The sequence below is a fragment of the Uranotaenia lowii genome, chromosome 1 (genome assembly GCF_029784155.1).
Source record: "Uranotaenia lowii strain MFRU-FL chromosome 1, ASM2978415v1, whole genome shotgun sequence".
NCBI classification, from domain to species: Eukaryota; Metazoa; Arthropoda; class Insecta; order Diptera; family Culicidae; genus Uranotaenia; species Uranotaenia lowii.
This window is the reverse complement of record NC_073691.1, coordinates 55,035,617-55,049,684: the sequence shown is the minus strand read 5'-3', so window position 1 is coordinate 55,049,684 and position 14,068 is coordinate 55,035,617. Positions and strand designations below refer to the sequence as shown.

Genomic DNA, 14,068 nt, shown 5'->3' with positions numbered 1-14,068 from the left:
AATTGAAAAAAATTGAAAAAAATTTACAAAAATTGACAAAAATAGACAAAAATTGACAAAAATTGACAAAAATTGACAAAAATTGACAAAAATTGACAAAAATTGACAAAAATTGACCAAAATTGTCAAAAATTGACAAAAATTGACAAAAATTTACAAAAATTGACCAAAATTGACAAAGTTTGACAATAATTGAAAAAAATTTACAAAAATTGACAAAATTTGACAAAAGTTGACAAAAATTGACAAAAATTGATAAAAATTGACAAAAATTGGCAAAAATTGACAAAAATTGACAAAAATTTACAAAACTTGACAAAATTTGATGAAAATTCACAAAAATAGAAAAGTATTTACAAAAAATGTTAAAAATTGATTAAAACTGACAAAAATTGACAATAATTGACAAAAAAAATGGTCAAAATTGATTAAATTTGACAAAAAATGATTAAAAATTACTTAAAATTGACTAAAATTTGCAAATATTTACAAAAATGGAATCATTAACAAGAATCTTAAAAATAACATAAACTGAAAAAAAAAATACAAAAATTGATAAAAAAATTTCAAAATAATATTTACAATAGTTTACAATATCTGATTATTAATCTGAAATACTATTTCAACTTCTAACTGCTTTTATAAACTTGGAGGGTATTCAAGTGCGAATCCATTTTTTCCCCGATAAGCCATTGAAATAAATCCAGCTCAATTTGCTTCCCTACAGTCCCAGTTTCGAACAGCAAGTGGAGCCTCCACCTTCTTAACTGTGAACTGGCCGGCCGAAGCAATATGTTGCCGGACAGTTGCCCATAATCGGATTTTCTTGTTTCGAGCATTCCTGCTCGTCTGTCCAACATGTCGTTTGGAATCATTTTTTGTTTTGTCTCCGATCTTCTGGCGAAGTTGCCGGGAAAAAGGCCCGGGACACGAGAGGACCATTTGTTGAACATAACGAACGTGTGAGATAATTAAAATTTAATTTAACGTCCATGATTATGTCCCAGGACGACGTTTGTCGTCTGGGGCCGGCCGGCTGTTGTTCGAAGGTGGCGAATGAAATCAATTAAAAAAAACAGGAAGATAATTTGCGAATACAGATGAAAGTCCCCGAGTGACTTGGCCAGATGGCGCCTGTTGAAAGTTTTACTTCAACTGGTTTATTAAATTGAAAAAAAAAATAATTAAAAAATTCAATTCGAATCTATCCTGTAATTCATATCTCCAAAAATAGATACTTTATTATCATCAAATGCGTTGAAGTGTCCTCTGTTAAAACATATCCCAGATAATTTGCTTCCACGATGGCTCTTGTCTCAGAAGCAGAACCCTCCCCAAAAATAAAAAAAACGAACGAATTGCTTAATTCCCGAACAAGAAAACTTTTCCGCCATAATCTGGCTGAGACAAAACAAACTTTCCGCCCAATATCGTCGTCGAAATTGGCAGTCTTTATTTTTTTTTTGACTCTACCAACTTGTCCTCACAACTTGTGTGTGACCGCACAGAACCCGGCAGAACTGTGCGCCAAATATCTCCAGAGAGCCAGACGACAATTGATCCGTGTCAGCTGGACGAGCTTTTCGCCGCCAATTACAAACACTTTCACTTTTCTGTCATTGGGCAAACACAGTCAGTACCTACTCTTCTCGAACTCGACAAAGCACATCAAATCAAATTGCGTTCAGGGTCCACGTTTGGTCTGGGAGGGTAAATTTTGAAATTTTTCTCCCTGTCTTATAATCGGTTCTTTTCAATAAATTTTGACATCCCATAAATTTGTTCGTACAGTTATAAACAAAATTTTGCAGATCGTCTACTATCTCGGCACATCACGGTGAAGTCTTGGAAATCGGTGTAGAAAAAAATCTACACCGCATATCATCACCCTATTTGAAAAAAAGGAGCTAATTCATATGTATTACAAATGTGTGCCCATTTTTGAAAAAAAAACCTGTAAAATATAAACAAAGGTTTAAAATCATTGATCAACTTCCTCGATGACTAAGAGTTTTTGACTTCTAAGAAAAATTATTATTAGTATTATTATTTTATTAAACACATTTTACCGAAGTCATAAAAAAGTTAAATAAGTTTTCTTTCAGATTTTTTTTCCGGTTCGACGAAAATCTAGGAATTTGACAAACGTCAAAAAAAAATTAATCCAAAGTGAATCTTTGATATTTTTGAAAGCAAAACAAAATACCCAATTTTTAACAGGATTACAAATGATCACAGGCATTTCTTTTCTAAGTCCGTTGGTAAGATCATTATTGTTTCATTTTTGGCAATGACAAAGTTATATGATTTTCTAGAATCAGCTTATGGAAGCCTATCCCAGTGGAATATAAATAAAATTTAATAAACCCATGAAATCTGTAAAGTTTTCTGGGATAAAAACTTTGACAAATTTTCTTATAAAATCTTTGAAAATTTGTCCGTCATCTTATCAGATGACGGCTTTAGATTTTGGCAACTTTACTCAACATGCAACAATGCAATAATCTTATACGGAACTTCCAACATCAGTTTTTTTCATTGTTTGTACAAACCAAAGGGGTCTTCGAAGCCAAATTTAAATTGCGAGAAAACTTTTCGAAAATGCGCTCAGAAAATAGTATTTTAAGTCTATAAATTTCAATAACGATTAAACGTCCAACGCTTAGAAGACAGTAATTACCTTAGAATATATTTTTTCTCCCATTTGCTTCAAGCAAAAGCGTCCCATGTGACAATATTTAAGAAAAAAGATTTTTGTCAAGGTGCAATGAAGACTTCCTCCGAATGAAAAAGAAGAAGAATTATATTGAGGCGATGTAAACTTCCGCCTAAGGTAAAAGAAGAGCAGTTGTGTTGGCGCAATGTGGACTTCTGCCTAGTCTAATACAAATTTTTAGGCACGATGAAGGCTTCCGCCAAGTTGATGATGAAGTTTTGATGAAGATGTGGACTTCCACCTAGTTTGGTACAAATTTTTTAAGCGCGATGAAGAATACCTCCTAGTTGATAGTTAAGATAAGGAGCGATGTGAACTTCCACCCAGTTGATAGTAAAGTTTTGGCACGATGTGCCTTCCACCTAGTTTGAAACAAGTTTTTCGAGGCGCGATAAATACTTCCGCCTAGTTGATCATGAAGTTGAGGCGCGGTGTATACTTCCACCTAGTTTGGTACAAATTTTTTAGGCGTCATGAAGACTTCCGCCTAGTTAATAGTAAAGTTTGATACGAATTTTTGAGGTGCGATGAAGACTTCCGCCTGGTTGATAGTAAAGTTTTGGCGTGATGTGGACTTTAGCCTAGTTTGATACGAGTTTTTTGAGGCGCGATTTAGACTTCCGCCTAGTTGATCATGAAGCTGAGACGCGATGTGGACTTCCGTCTAGTTTGATACCAATTTTGAGGGCGCGATGAAGACTTCCGCCTAGTTAAAAGTAAAGTTCAGGCGCGATGTGGACTTTCGACTAGCTTGATACGAATTTTTGAGGCGTGATGAAGACTTCCGCCCGGTCGATAGAAAAGTTTCGGCACACCTTAGATAAATTAGGATTAGCACAATGAAGACTTCCGCTTTGTGTTGAGAAACCAGACGCGATGTTAAAATAATTGGCTCGATTAACAATAATGCATAAAAAATTTTTTTGATAAGACTGATGCAATGAAGACTTCCGTCTGTGAATCAACTTTGATTTTTTTGTTGAAACATTTGGTGCGATTGAGATTTTTGACTGACAAGGTTTTTTTAATAAACTGACGCGCTGGAAACTCCTGTCAGAAGCAACAGGCTAAGATAAATTTGTGAGACGTAGGCACCAGCCTCTAGTGGCTGCACAGACTGGCGCGATGAAAAGAAACGAATGCGACATTCATTTTAATAACATTTCATTGAGATTCTTATGAATGTTACGCTTATATTCTGTGACATTCAAAATATTAAATGTCGCCATAACATTTGCCAATATGAATGTCATCGAGGCAACGACCGACTTTCATCAGCTTATCGTAACATTTTTTTTTTCCATGACTATCACAATCTCGATGCATGTTGTGACATTCATCCCAAATGTTATTTGACATTTTCTCGAGGGAATTTCTTAGCGATGACATTCACAAAATCCAAAAAGGACATGACTGCGACAGTCGTTTTCGTACTGATGAATGTCGCTCTAAGCTTCAGAAAAATGTCAAATGACATTCGGACAGTTATCACCCCTGGTTTCATTAGTTACCCTTCAAACCCCAAACCCCAAAAACTTCAAATTCTTCAAAATTTGAGAGTTTGAAAAATCCACATTAAAGATTTATTGTATTTTTTTGTTATTGGAAAAAATCAAAATATATGAATAATCAATAAATATTAGGTTTATAAAAATAACTTTAAACCCATATAAGGTTTTTTTTTCTAACTATTGGATTATTCTTTTACATTTGTTTCTGATTACCATAAAGTGAATGGATTTTCTTCTAGACCGTCATCTCTTCTAGCATGGTTTGATTGTATATCAATTTTAATTCGTTGCAAATATCGGGTCAAGAAAGTTTTTAATCCATATTAAGCTTAAATGTGTACATGATGTTAAAGTGAAAGATTTGAACATATTTACAATAGCAGAATATTTATAATTTCTTCGGCAAAGAAAAAGTAAAGGGAAATAAATTTTCTTAAAACTACCAAGATTTTTAAGACACTCTCACGACTTAGCTAATCCTTTCCAAAATCCAGAAATATGAGGTAAAATACTACTAAAATTTATGTAGTCGAAAATTTGTATCTCCAAAAATTATACTCCTGTCAGGTTGTCAACTGGTAGAATTTTCAAAGTTCATGACATCAAGCAAACGTGTCTCCAGAATTTGATGCATCTGGAAAATTCAAAAATTTCATTTTATGTCACATGTGATTCTCAAGTATTGTGCGTCAAATTTAATGAAAAAAAATTCCATTCATTGTATATTATTCATCAATGCTTGCTAAAGCTGCTGCTGATTGACTGGTATAAATCTGTAATAATGTGATTTTCAAGTCTTCATAGAAAATTCTTGGCAAATAATATAGAAACAGTACATTTTAACTAGCAAAATCAGTTTAAGGATGCATTTTTAAGTTACAAAGCAAGAATTAATAAAAATAAATCAACGATGATCAACTCTTAATTGACAATGAAAAAAATTATGTACGTTACTGAATTTTTAGCAATATAAGTGCCCAGCTAACCAGAAATCGTAAGTTGTGTTCATTGTAGATTGTATAAGCATCCAGTTTAGATTAGAATTGAATAAACATCATGTTGTAGCTAAATCAAGTTATAATTTATCGTTTATGGTTTTTATAGTTCATTATATACGATAGCATTTTGTTAATCGTATAGAAAGATCAATAAAGTTGATTCGAATCGTAGTAGAATTGTGTAAAGCTCAATATTTAATCCCACTGTACAACTAAGTAATCTTTCATGCTTGCGATCTATGATGACAAATTATTTCCATGAAAGGTCGTACAGTAATTGTGAGAACATCGCATAATGGAATTTAAACAATCTATTCGTACTTGTCATTCAAAGTCGCTTTTTAAGATAAACTTAATCGGTAAATGATGGTAAATTATGCAATTCCTATGCTAAGTAATACCGTAATCATCTTATGGCAACAATTACAAAAATTGGAAATCCTTGACAAATTTTGTATGTATGTATGTATGTATGTATGAGAACCCACCAGTGGCTGTTAGGTCTTTCGACCCGAGTCGGTACGGGAAGTCTCGATCACACGTTCAAATATTGTCCATGCTTAACTCACCAACAATATTTGCAGTGCAACCAAGGGGTCCGTTACCACTGGTTTGGGATAGGTTTGACTCACCAAACTCTCTTCCAACTGTTCGAAACAAATTTAGAATTATGAAAAGGAACCATAGTATCCCTCTCATGATTCCATATTTGCCGAGATACTCCGGCTGGTTTGAACCCACAATCCATTGTATATCAGTCTTTCGTTCGCTTGATGACCTATCCAACCCCCCACGAATCCCCTTTAACACTAGAAAGACCGCACCAGTCAAAATGACTGGTTGGACACTTTGTTTGTTGCATATCTTTGAAACACTACGCTCTAAAAATTCGTAAAAAATATGACTTTTCATGAATTTTGAATCTCTACAAAACTGTGTATTTTTTATTTCACTAGCTCTTTTAATAAGCGAGAAAAATTTCGCCATGGACACTCGGACCGTGACCAGTCAAAATGACTGGTAAAATTCACAACCCTATAACTCAAACAAGATACATTTTTTTCGCTTGCTTTTGGTTTCATTTGCAATCTACATTCAAGACAATGAGCCTAAGTTGGTTTATGGTGGGCAGGAGTGTGTCATTTGTAATGAAATTATTGATTTTCGATGCGAAGTCATGAAAATTTGAAGAAAAAGTTCTCGGATTGACCGCTGTGTGGCGCTTCAAGCACTTGACTCCCAATTTTTTAAGTTCGTTTTGTTGCTCAACTAAAATCAAACTTTCTGTCAAATTTTGGCGAAATTTCATCAAGATTTGTAAAAGTTATGTTAGATTTAATACATGTCCATTCGAGAAATCGAGTAGTTTTAGGTGATAAATATGTTTTGTACTAAACTAGAATGAGTAAAATAATTATGAATTGTGTACTCATTTATTCAAATTTGAAGACATCAGCTATGAAACTGAATAATTTAAATGGTATTTCAACATGGGTGCACGGAATATTTTTCATGTGTTGGTTATCCTCCATGGGTGCACGGATTCACCGCAGTTTCTGCCCAAGTATGTATTCACATACATTCTTAGATCATTAGGTTCAACAAATTTCCAATAGAAGTTCACTTACAAGTATTCCGGCACCCGTGTATATACCTGGTCAGCTGGCAACTGATTGAACATTCTTATTGAACATTCTTATTATAAGAGAAAACACATCTTACCTGTCGGGTTTGAACCCAAGTGTTTTCTTGCCAATACCGGGAATCGAACACAGTTCGCCTGGTATACCTAGACCAGACTCGCGCCAGCCTATCTGATAGACCACATGGGCACTAAGATATTTCAACATGGATCGCGGATTGGCTGTAAATTCACCGTTGAAAATTATATAGAAATAAATAGTTTTCAATTTGCTTCAGAACACAAAATATTTTTGAGTTAGATATGATAGGTATTTGAAATGCAATATTGATCAATCAAAAAACTTTTACGGAAAAGCAAATCAACGTGTACATTTGACAATGTTGATTTATTATTTTTATTTTCACTGTTTTCCGTCGCACGACATAACTTGATGCATATAATTCCTAAAATTCACTCGGTCCATGGTAACCGTTTTCCAATTTCTTGGATGTTGGATCTTATCAGATAAATATATGATTGCAAAAACCTGTTTTTTATAATAGATAAATAAATTTATTATTTCAAGATATAATGAATATAATTTTTTCTAGGAATGAAAAAACGGAACTTAAAATAAAAATCGTTATATAAATCATTATGTCTCAACATGAAAGACATGGTTTCGACTTTGATTTAGTTAAGATTTGTAAAAATGCTTTTTAAAAATTTTCAAAAAGTTCAATATTCGATTAAAACGCAGTATTTAACACAATTTTTCATTTGAATCTATAAAAGTCTTTATTCTTTGCCTTTAGCATGCAAACAAATTGATTATGGATGAATGGCGGTGAATCCGTGCACCCATGGTGAATTGCTCTACTTATAAAAAAAGTATACTTCAAAACCTACAATATCAGATATAATTTATAGGCAACGTGTTGAAAAATTTCAGAGCGGTGGATGCTAGAAAATATCTACTAAAACAAAATTGAAGTGAAACCGTGCACCCATGGTCAATACTTATATCCATCTAACATGATTTTATAATTAAATTGGTAATGTGTTTTAATTTTTTGATAATTATTTGAAATATTCATTTTATGACATACACGTATTCGTCAACTATGCGAAAATGAGGTGATTCCGTGCACCCATGGTGAAAAAATATTTCCATTTTATAACAAAAATGATATCGAATAAATAACAAAATAATTTCAGAAGAAAAAAGTTAAAAATATTATGATATAAAAAATTTTACCTTTACCAGTCATTTTGACTGGTCGCGGTCCGAATAGGTATATTCAATTTGCCGGTCCTTCTAGTGTTAATAGAGTTAAGCTATTTTACATTTTATAGTTAATAAATCATATAGTTATTTCGAGAAAAATAAATGATACAATCTCACCATTTCTGTTGCATTTGGTTTATACTCATCTGTAAATCGTCATTCACCGAGACCTTCATCAGCCAGCAAACACTCTCTGGATATACCATGCTAATTCGACCGCATCTTTATGCACTATTTTCGGTGGCTACTCCCGCTGGGAACATCCGGTCGCCGATTGATATCACTTTTATTGTTTTTTTTAGACTTTGTTACATTAAAAAAACAAAAATTATCGAATTGTGAATTCCGTGAAAAAAAAAACACGTCCGCTGTCAATCAGTCATCGCCTACTTTTTCTGGAAATCCTTGACAAATTTTGTTGCAAAAATGAAGGCAGATTTAATAAAGAAAAAAATATAAAAAAAATAAAAAAAGTGGCACATACTGACAAAACTGACAACATCTATGTATTGCAGATTATCGAATCGTTTAACAATACAGTAAATAGCTAGCTAAGATCGCACAGCACTGAATACAATTATAGATTGTTTATTTATTTATTAATGATCCTAGGCTAAGCCTTTTATCTGAGTCTGAACTTAAAAAACATCGACCACACTTTAATTTGTAGTAAAACACTTCTTAATACTAGCTTTAATTTGGTTTCTGGACATATTCAAGTTAATTTCTTCTACATATGCGTTGTAAAGCGCCATCATCCTGTACATTGGCTCGTTTCTTGCGTAATTTTGGATCCTGTTTGATAGCTGGAACGGCCTTATGCTGCGCAAACTATTGCGTCCTTCGTTGGGAGATATCTGTGAGAACAAGTACGGCGAATAATACCTTCCACTTGTCAAATCCTTCAAAAACAACGCGTCAATTAACTTCCTGCGATTCTCAAGCGAATCCAGTCCGACCAGCATGCACAGGGCTCGATAAACCGGCATTTCCTCTTGCCATCCAAGGTTTCTTAGCGCGTATTTGAGAAACTTCTTTTGGACTCTCTCCAGTCTATTGATGTGAACGTTGTAGTACGGTTGCCAAACAATGCTGCCATACTCAATTGAAGTCCGCACCAACCCGACATAAATTGAAACGATAGTATACGGGTCGTTCAAATCATTACAAATTCTGCTGACCATTCCAAACATTGAATTTGCTTTGGCTACCACTTGCTCTATGTGCTTTGAGAAATTCAGTTCTGTATCTATCTCCACTCCAAGATCTTTTACCGACGTCTTCCTAGTAATGATCAAGCTGTTTTCGAGGCTATACTCATAGATTATGTTCGATGTTTTCCGAGAAAAAGAAATAACGCTACATTTCGATGCATTAATTTTCAATCCATAGTTTCTGCAACATTCTGAAAATCGGTACAATGCATTTTGCAGAATCGAACAATCTTTCTGGTGACGAACAGGAAGAAATATTTTCAAATCATCAGCGTATATCAGCACGAAAACGTCGTGCAGAACTTCGGGAAACTCGTTCATAACAGTGATGAAAAGAAGGGGTCCCAAGTGACTCCCTTGTGGTACACCACTGTTAACCGAGAATGCACCAGATCTGACATTTCCCAGTCTCACGTACTGAACTCTTTCAATAAGGTAAGAATGTATCCATTTAAGGCAGTTACCAGCAATTCCATTCTTGCAAAGTACGGAAAGAAGAGCATTGATTTCAACCACATCAAATGCTTTCGACATGTCCGTGTATATGGTATCGACTTGAAGTCCTCGCATCATCCACTGTGAAGTTCGCGATACAAATTCGCCAAGATTTGTCACGGTCGACCGCCGTTTCAGAAAACCATGTTGAACGTCCGACATTTTCCTCTCCAGCCAAGGGTACATTTGGTCGTAAACGATGCTCTCAAAAAGCTTTGGTATGGCAGACAGTATTGCCACTGCACGATAATTTTCAACTAAAAGCTTAGAAGAACTTTTATGTATCGGTACGATGTGCGAAATCTTCCAAAATTTCGAAAAAATTCCTTCGTGAAGTGAGTCTGAGGCGGTGTAAGGGTGCTTCGAGTCCGTTTACACACTTTCTAAGGAACGAGTTCGGTAAGCCATCGGGACCACTACCTTTGGATTCATCGAGCTTTAAAATTTTCTCTCTGACATCTAAAATCGATATTGTTAGCTCAGGAATAACTTCTTCTGGAAATTGATATTCTTGATCACTTGGTACATTATTCGAGCAGTATACACTTCGAAAATAATTTGCAAATAGTTCTGATGCTTTTTTCGAATTATCTGCTTTATCAGTGTGATATGAAACATTTTTCGGTATTAAGTTTGATTTGCGCTTGGAATTAACATATTTCCAAAAACTTTTCGGTTCAGTTTGGATATTTTTTTGAAGATTTTCAAGGTACAAACAACGCTGGGCTCTGTGCAAGCTTTTGAATGCATTTACCGCAACTCGATATGCAGTTTTGTCATGCTGAGATTTAGTTCTACGGTAACGATTATTTTTCCTTCGTTTGTCTTTTAAGAGGCGAATTGTTTCAGCGTCAAACCACTCCGGGTATCTAGGGCAGCCTGATTTTAATTTGGTTATTCTACAATGGTTCAGCAATATGCCGTAAACGACAGTGTAGAACGACAAGAGGTTAAAATCTAATGCACATTGAACCGTGCGATAACTTTCGTTGATGTTATCGAAAACTCCAAGACTGTTCAAAAATTCTAGCATAGATCGTGCTCGTGAATTAGCTATATCGTACATGAAATCTTCGGATTGTATAAATATCGTTCTCCATTCCACCTCTAACAATGATTGAGAAACAGCTACCTCATTGAAATGTTTCATATCGATCATTACCTTGTGTTCCTGTGCTGGCGGTGTATCTTCGTACTGAACTTTATCCACATTGACGCGTAACGACATTGCTTTATGATGCGCTTCGTTCAGTATCAGCGGTGTAGTTTCTTCAATTTGACAGCACTCCACGTCGTTCGTGAATAACAAATCTAGAAACCGATTGTTTTGATTCGGTATTCCACAGACTTGAAACAGATCAGATGCTGCCATATCATCAACAAGAATAGCTTCTTCGGGTAAGCGAACATTGCTTGGCAAAAGATAAAGATCAGAATCTTCATCTCGATACCATGTAATATTTCTCAAGTTGAAATCTCCTACAATAATCGTTTTGCTTTCAGGCGAAGAGTTATTAATTAACGAGCCTACGCTAGCTGTATGTGAAGAGTATCTATGACTGCTTGATTCCGGTGGTAAGTAGATGCAGCATATAAAAATTTCGTTTTCGTCGAGATCAATTTTGACAGTAATTTCTTCATTACAGGTCGAGACATTAATCAAAGTTGTTTACGGCAATCAGAACACCTCCACCAGAAACCTTATCGGAATTGGTAGACGATCGGTCGCAGCGGTAAGTTGTAAAATATTCGGGGAATATCATTCGATCATTAATCGATGAATCCAAATTCGTTTCACAGAACGCAAACACATCGTAGTCCCACTCGAGCGATGACAAAAAAACGGTCTCGAGTCTTCTTCTGCTACGGATACTATTCATATTCTGGTAGTAAATACTTAAGCAATGCTCTCTGACCGGCAAGTAATTGTGTTTTCTTTTTACAGGCAAACGATTTGATGACCGCGACAGAAAGTTGATACTCGAAAGTGGCAAACTATTGTTGGCGAAACGAAACCTGCATTGTTGGATCCGTACGCTGAGACAAGAAGGGATTAGCAATAGGCTGTTCGTTACTTGCTACAGTTTGGGCAACGAGTTCAGCGGTGGCGAGAACAGTAGCTTCAGGTTGTGCATTGAACCGAAATATATCGGCTCGGCGCACAGTTGTGAATTCAAATTCACGGAAATATATTCCTTTCTGCCAGGTAGAGGCAGTTAGGGCCTTTTCTTTGTGTTCAATTGGAATGCCTATCTTGAATGACACAAATGATAACTCGTTCAAACATCTTCCCCTGGGTATCAGTTTTACCACTTCTACCTCGGAGTTAATACCCAAATTGACTTTAACCAATTTTGCAATTTCATCGACAGTTGTTTGGGGATCAAATTTCGAGAGGTGTAGAAAAAATTTCGGATTCTCATGGACAATTTTGACCAAGCCACCTAAATCTTCTTTTTTTACCTTCGGCTTGTGCTCTTGGAGTTAGTTGGGTTGGAGTAGAAGCGAAATTTGTGCGGTTGCGTTTAGCGCTGGGGGGAGGCAAACAAAGTTCCCCGGGCGCTTGGGTGTACGGGGATTGTTTATTTCGAGAATCGCGTTTATTTTTTCACTATTCTTTCTTACTTCATTTTTCAGCTCTTCCAGGACTCGATTGTGCTGATTTTCCATCTGAAGAACAGCGGCATTCGTTGATGCTAATGCAGTGGTAAATGTTGCGTTTTGCATGATCTTATTACAGGCTAGGCACATCCAGCGGATTTGATGGTTTTGCTTAAAAGCGTCATGCATTTCACGGGATACTTTGGCGCACTGCAAGTGGAACGCGGAATTACAAAAACCTTTGCATACGATAGCCTCATCATGGGGGACCGATGTTGCACACAAATTACAAAATTCAGCCATGTTGGATCAGGTGTACTATCTTATATCAGCGATCTAAATTTCGCGATTACTGATTGGTTTTAAATAATAACCTTCAATTTACTAGACAAAGCCTTCGGCTAAGGAAAGCAATGAAACTAAAATTTGTTAACGAAACACAGAACTACTTTACAAAATTACGAAATAACTAGAACTGATATCAAAGTTGTAAACATAAACAAACGAAGTCTTCTTCTTTCCGGCATCTATAAATAGATTTGGAGTCCGAAACGATGCAGTCAGTGGTATTTTATACGATCAACTGATTTTTAAACTGAACTCTCAACTGTACATGAACAAATGTGCTTGTTTGTATCAATATGAAATGGCGCCCATCGCCCAGCACTTCGATGAACATCTGAACGGCGCACATGCAGGAGATCAAGACGGTGGGGGAAGGTACATCGCCGGCGTAGCCAACGACGTAGAGGAGCCACTCCCAACGATGAATGAAGTTAAGGAAGCCATTCGCCAGCTGAATAGAAACAAGTCGGCTGGGAAGGATGGCATCGCAGCTGAACTCATCAAAATGGGCCCGGACAAGTTGGCCAATTGCCTACACCGGTTGATAGTCCGGATCTGGGACATAGAACAACTACCGGAGGAGTGGAAGGAGGGGGTAATATGCCCCATCTACAAGAAGGGCGACAAATTGGACTGTGAGAACTACCGAGCGATCACTGTCCTCAATGCCGCCTACAAAGTGTTGTCCCGAATCCTACTCCGCCGCCTAACGCCACAAGCAAACAGATTCGTGGGAAGTCATCAGGCCGGCTTCATGGAGGGACGGTCAACGACGGACCAGTTATTCACATTACGGCCAATCCTCCAAAAATGCCGTGAACACCAAGTCCCTACGCACCATCTATTCATCGACTTCAAAGCCGCATACGACACGATCGACCGTAACGAGCTATGGAAAATCATGGACGAGAACGGCTTTTCCGGGAAGCTGATCAGACTGATCAAGGCGACGATGGATGGAACGCAGTGCTGTGTGCAGATTTCGGGTGAATTGTCGAGTTCATTCGAATCGCGCAGGGGGCTTCGACAAGGTGATGGTCTATCCTGCATGATGTTCAACGTGGCGCTAGAAGGTGTTATTCGACGAGCGGTGGGCGAAATGCAGGGCACGATTTTCAACAGATCCAGTCAACTTATCTGCTTTGCCATCTACCGCAACATCTACCGCAAACTGAAACGCGAAGCAGGAAGGATTGGGTTGATGATTAATACGTCCAAGACGAAGTACATGCTGGCCTGCGGATCCGAGCTCGACCGAACCCGCTTGTCCAGTAAT

The 14,068-nt window shown here is 36.6% G+C and overlaps 1 protein-coding gene and 1 long non-coding RNA gene across 2 annotated transcripts in view; both read left to right on the top strand.

The window, feature by feature from the left end:
- Nucleotides 1–14,068, top strand: part of LOC129752115 (monocarboxylate transporter 12-like) — a 308,960-nt gene that overhangs the window by 20,833 nt on the left and 274,059 nt on the right. The window lies entirely within an intron of this gene.
- On the top strand, nucleotides 11,377–11,937 carry LOC129752153 (uncharacterized). Its single transcript, XR_008738854.1, has 3 exons — nucleotides 11,377–11,421; nucleotides 11,493–11,732; nucleotides 11,792–11,937. It is a non-coding gene; the product is annotated as an uncharacterized LOC129752153 (long non-coding RNA).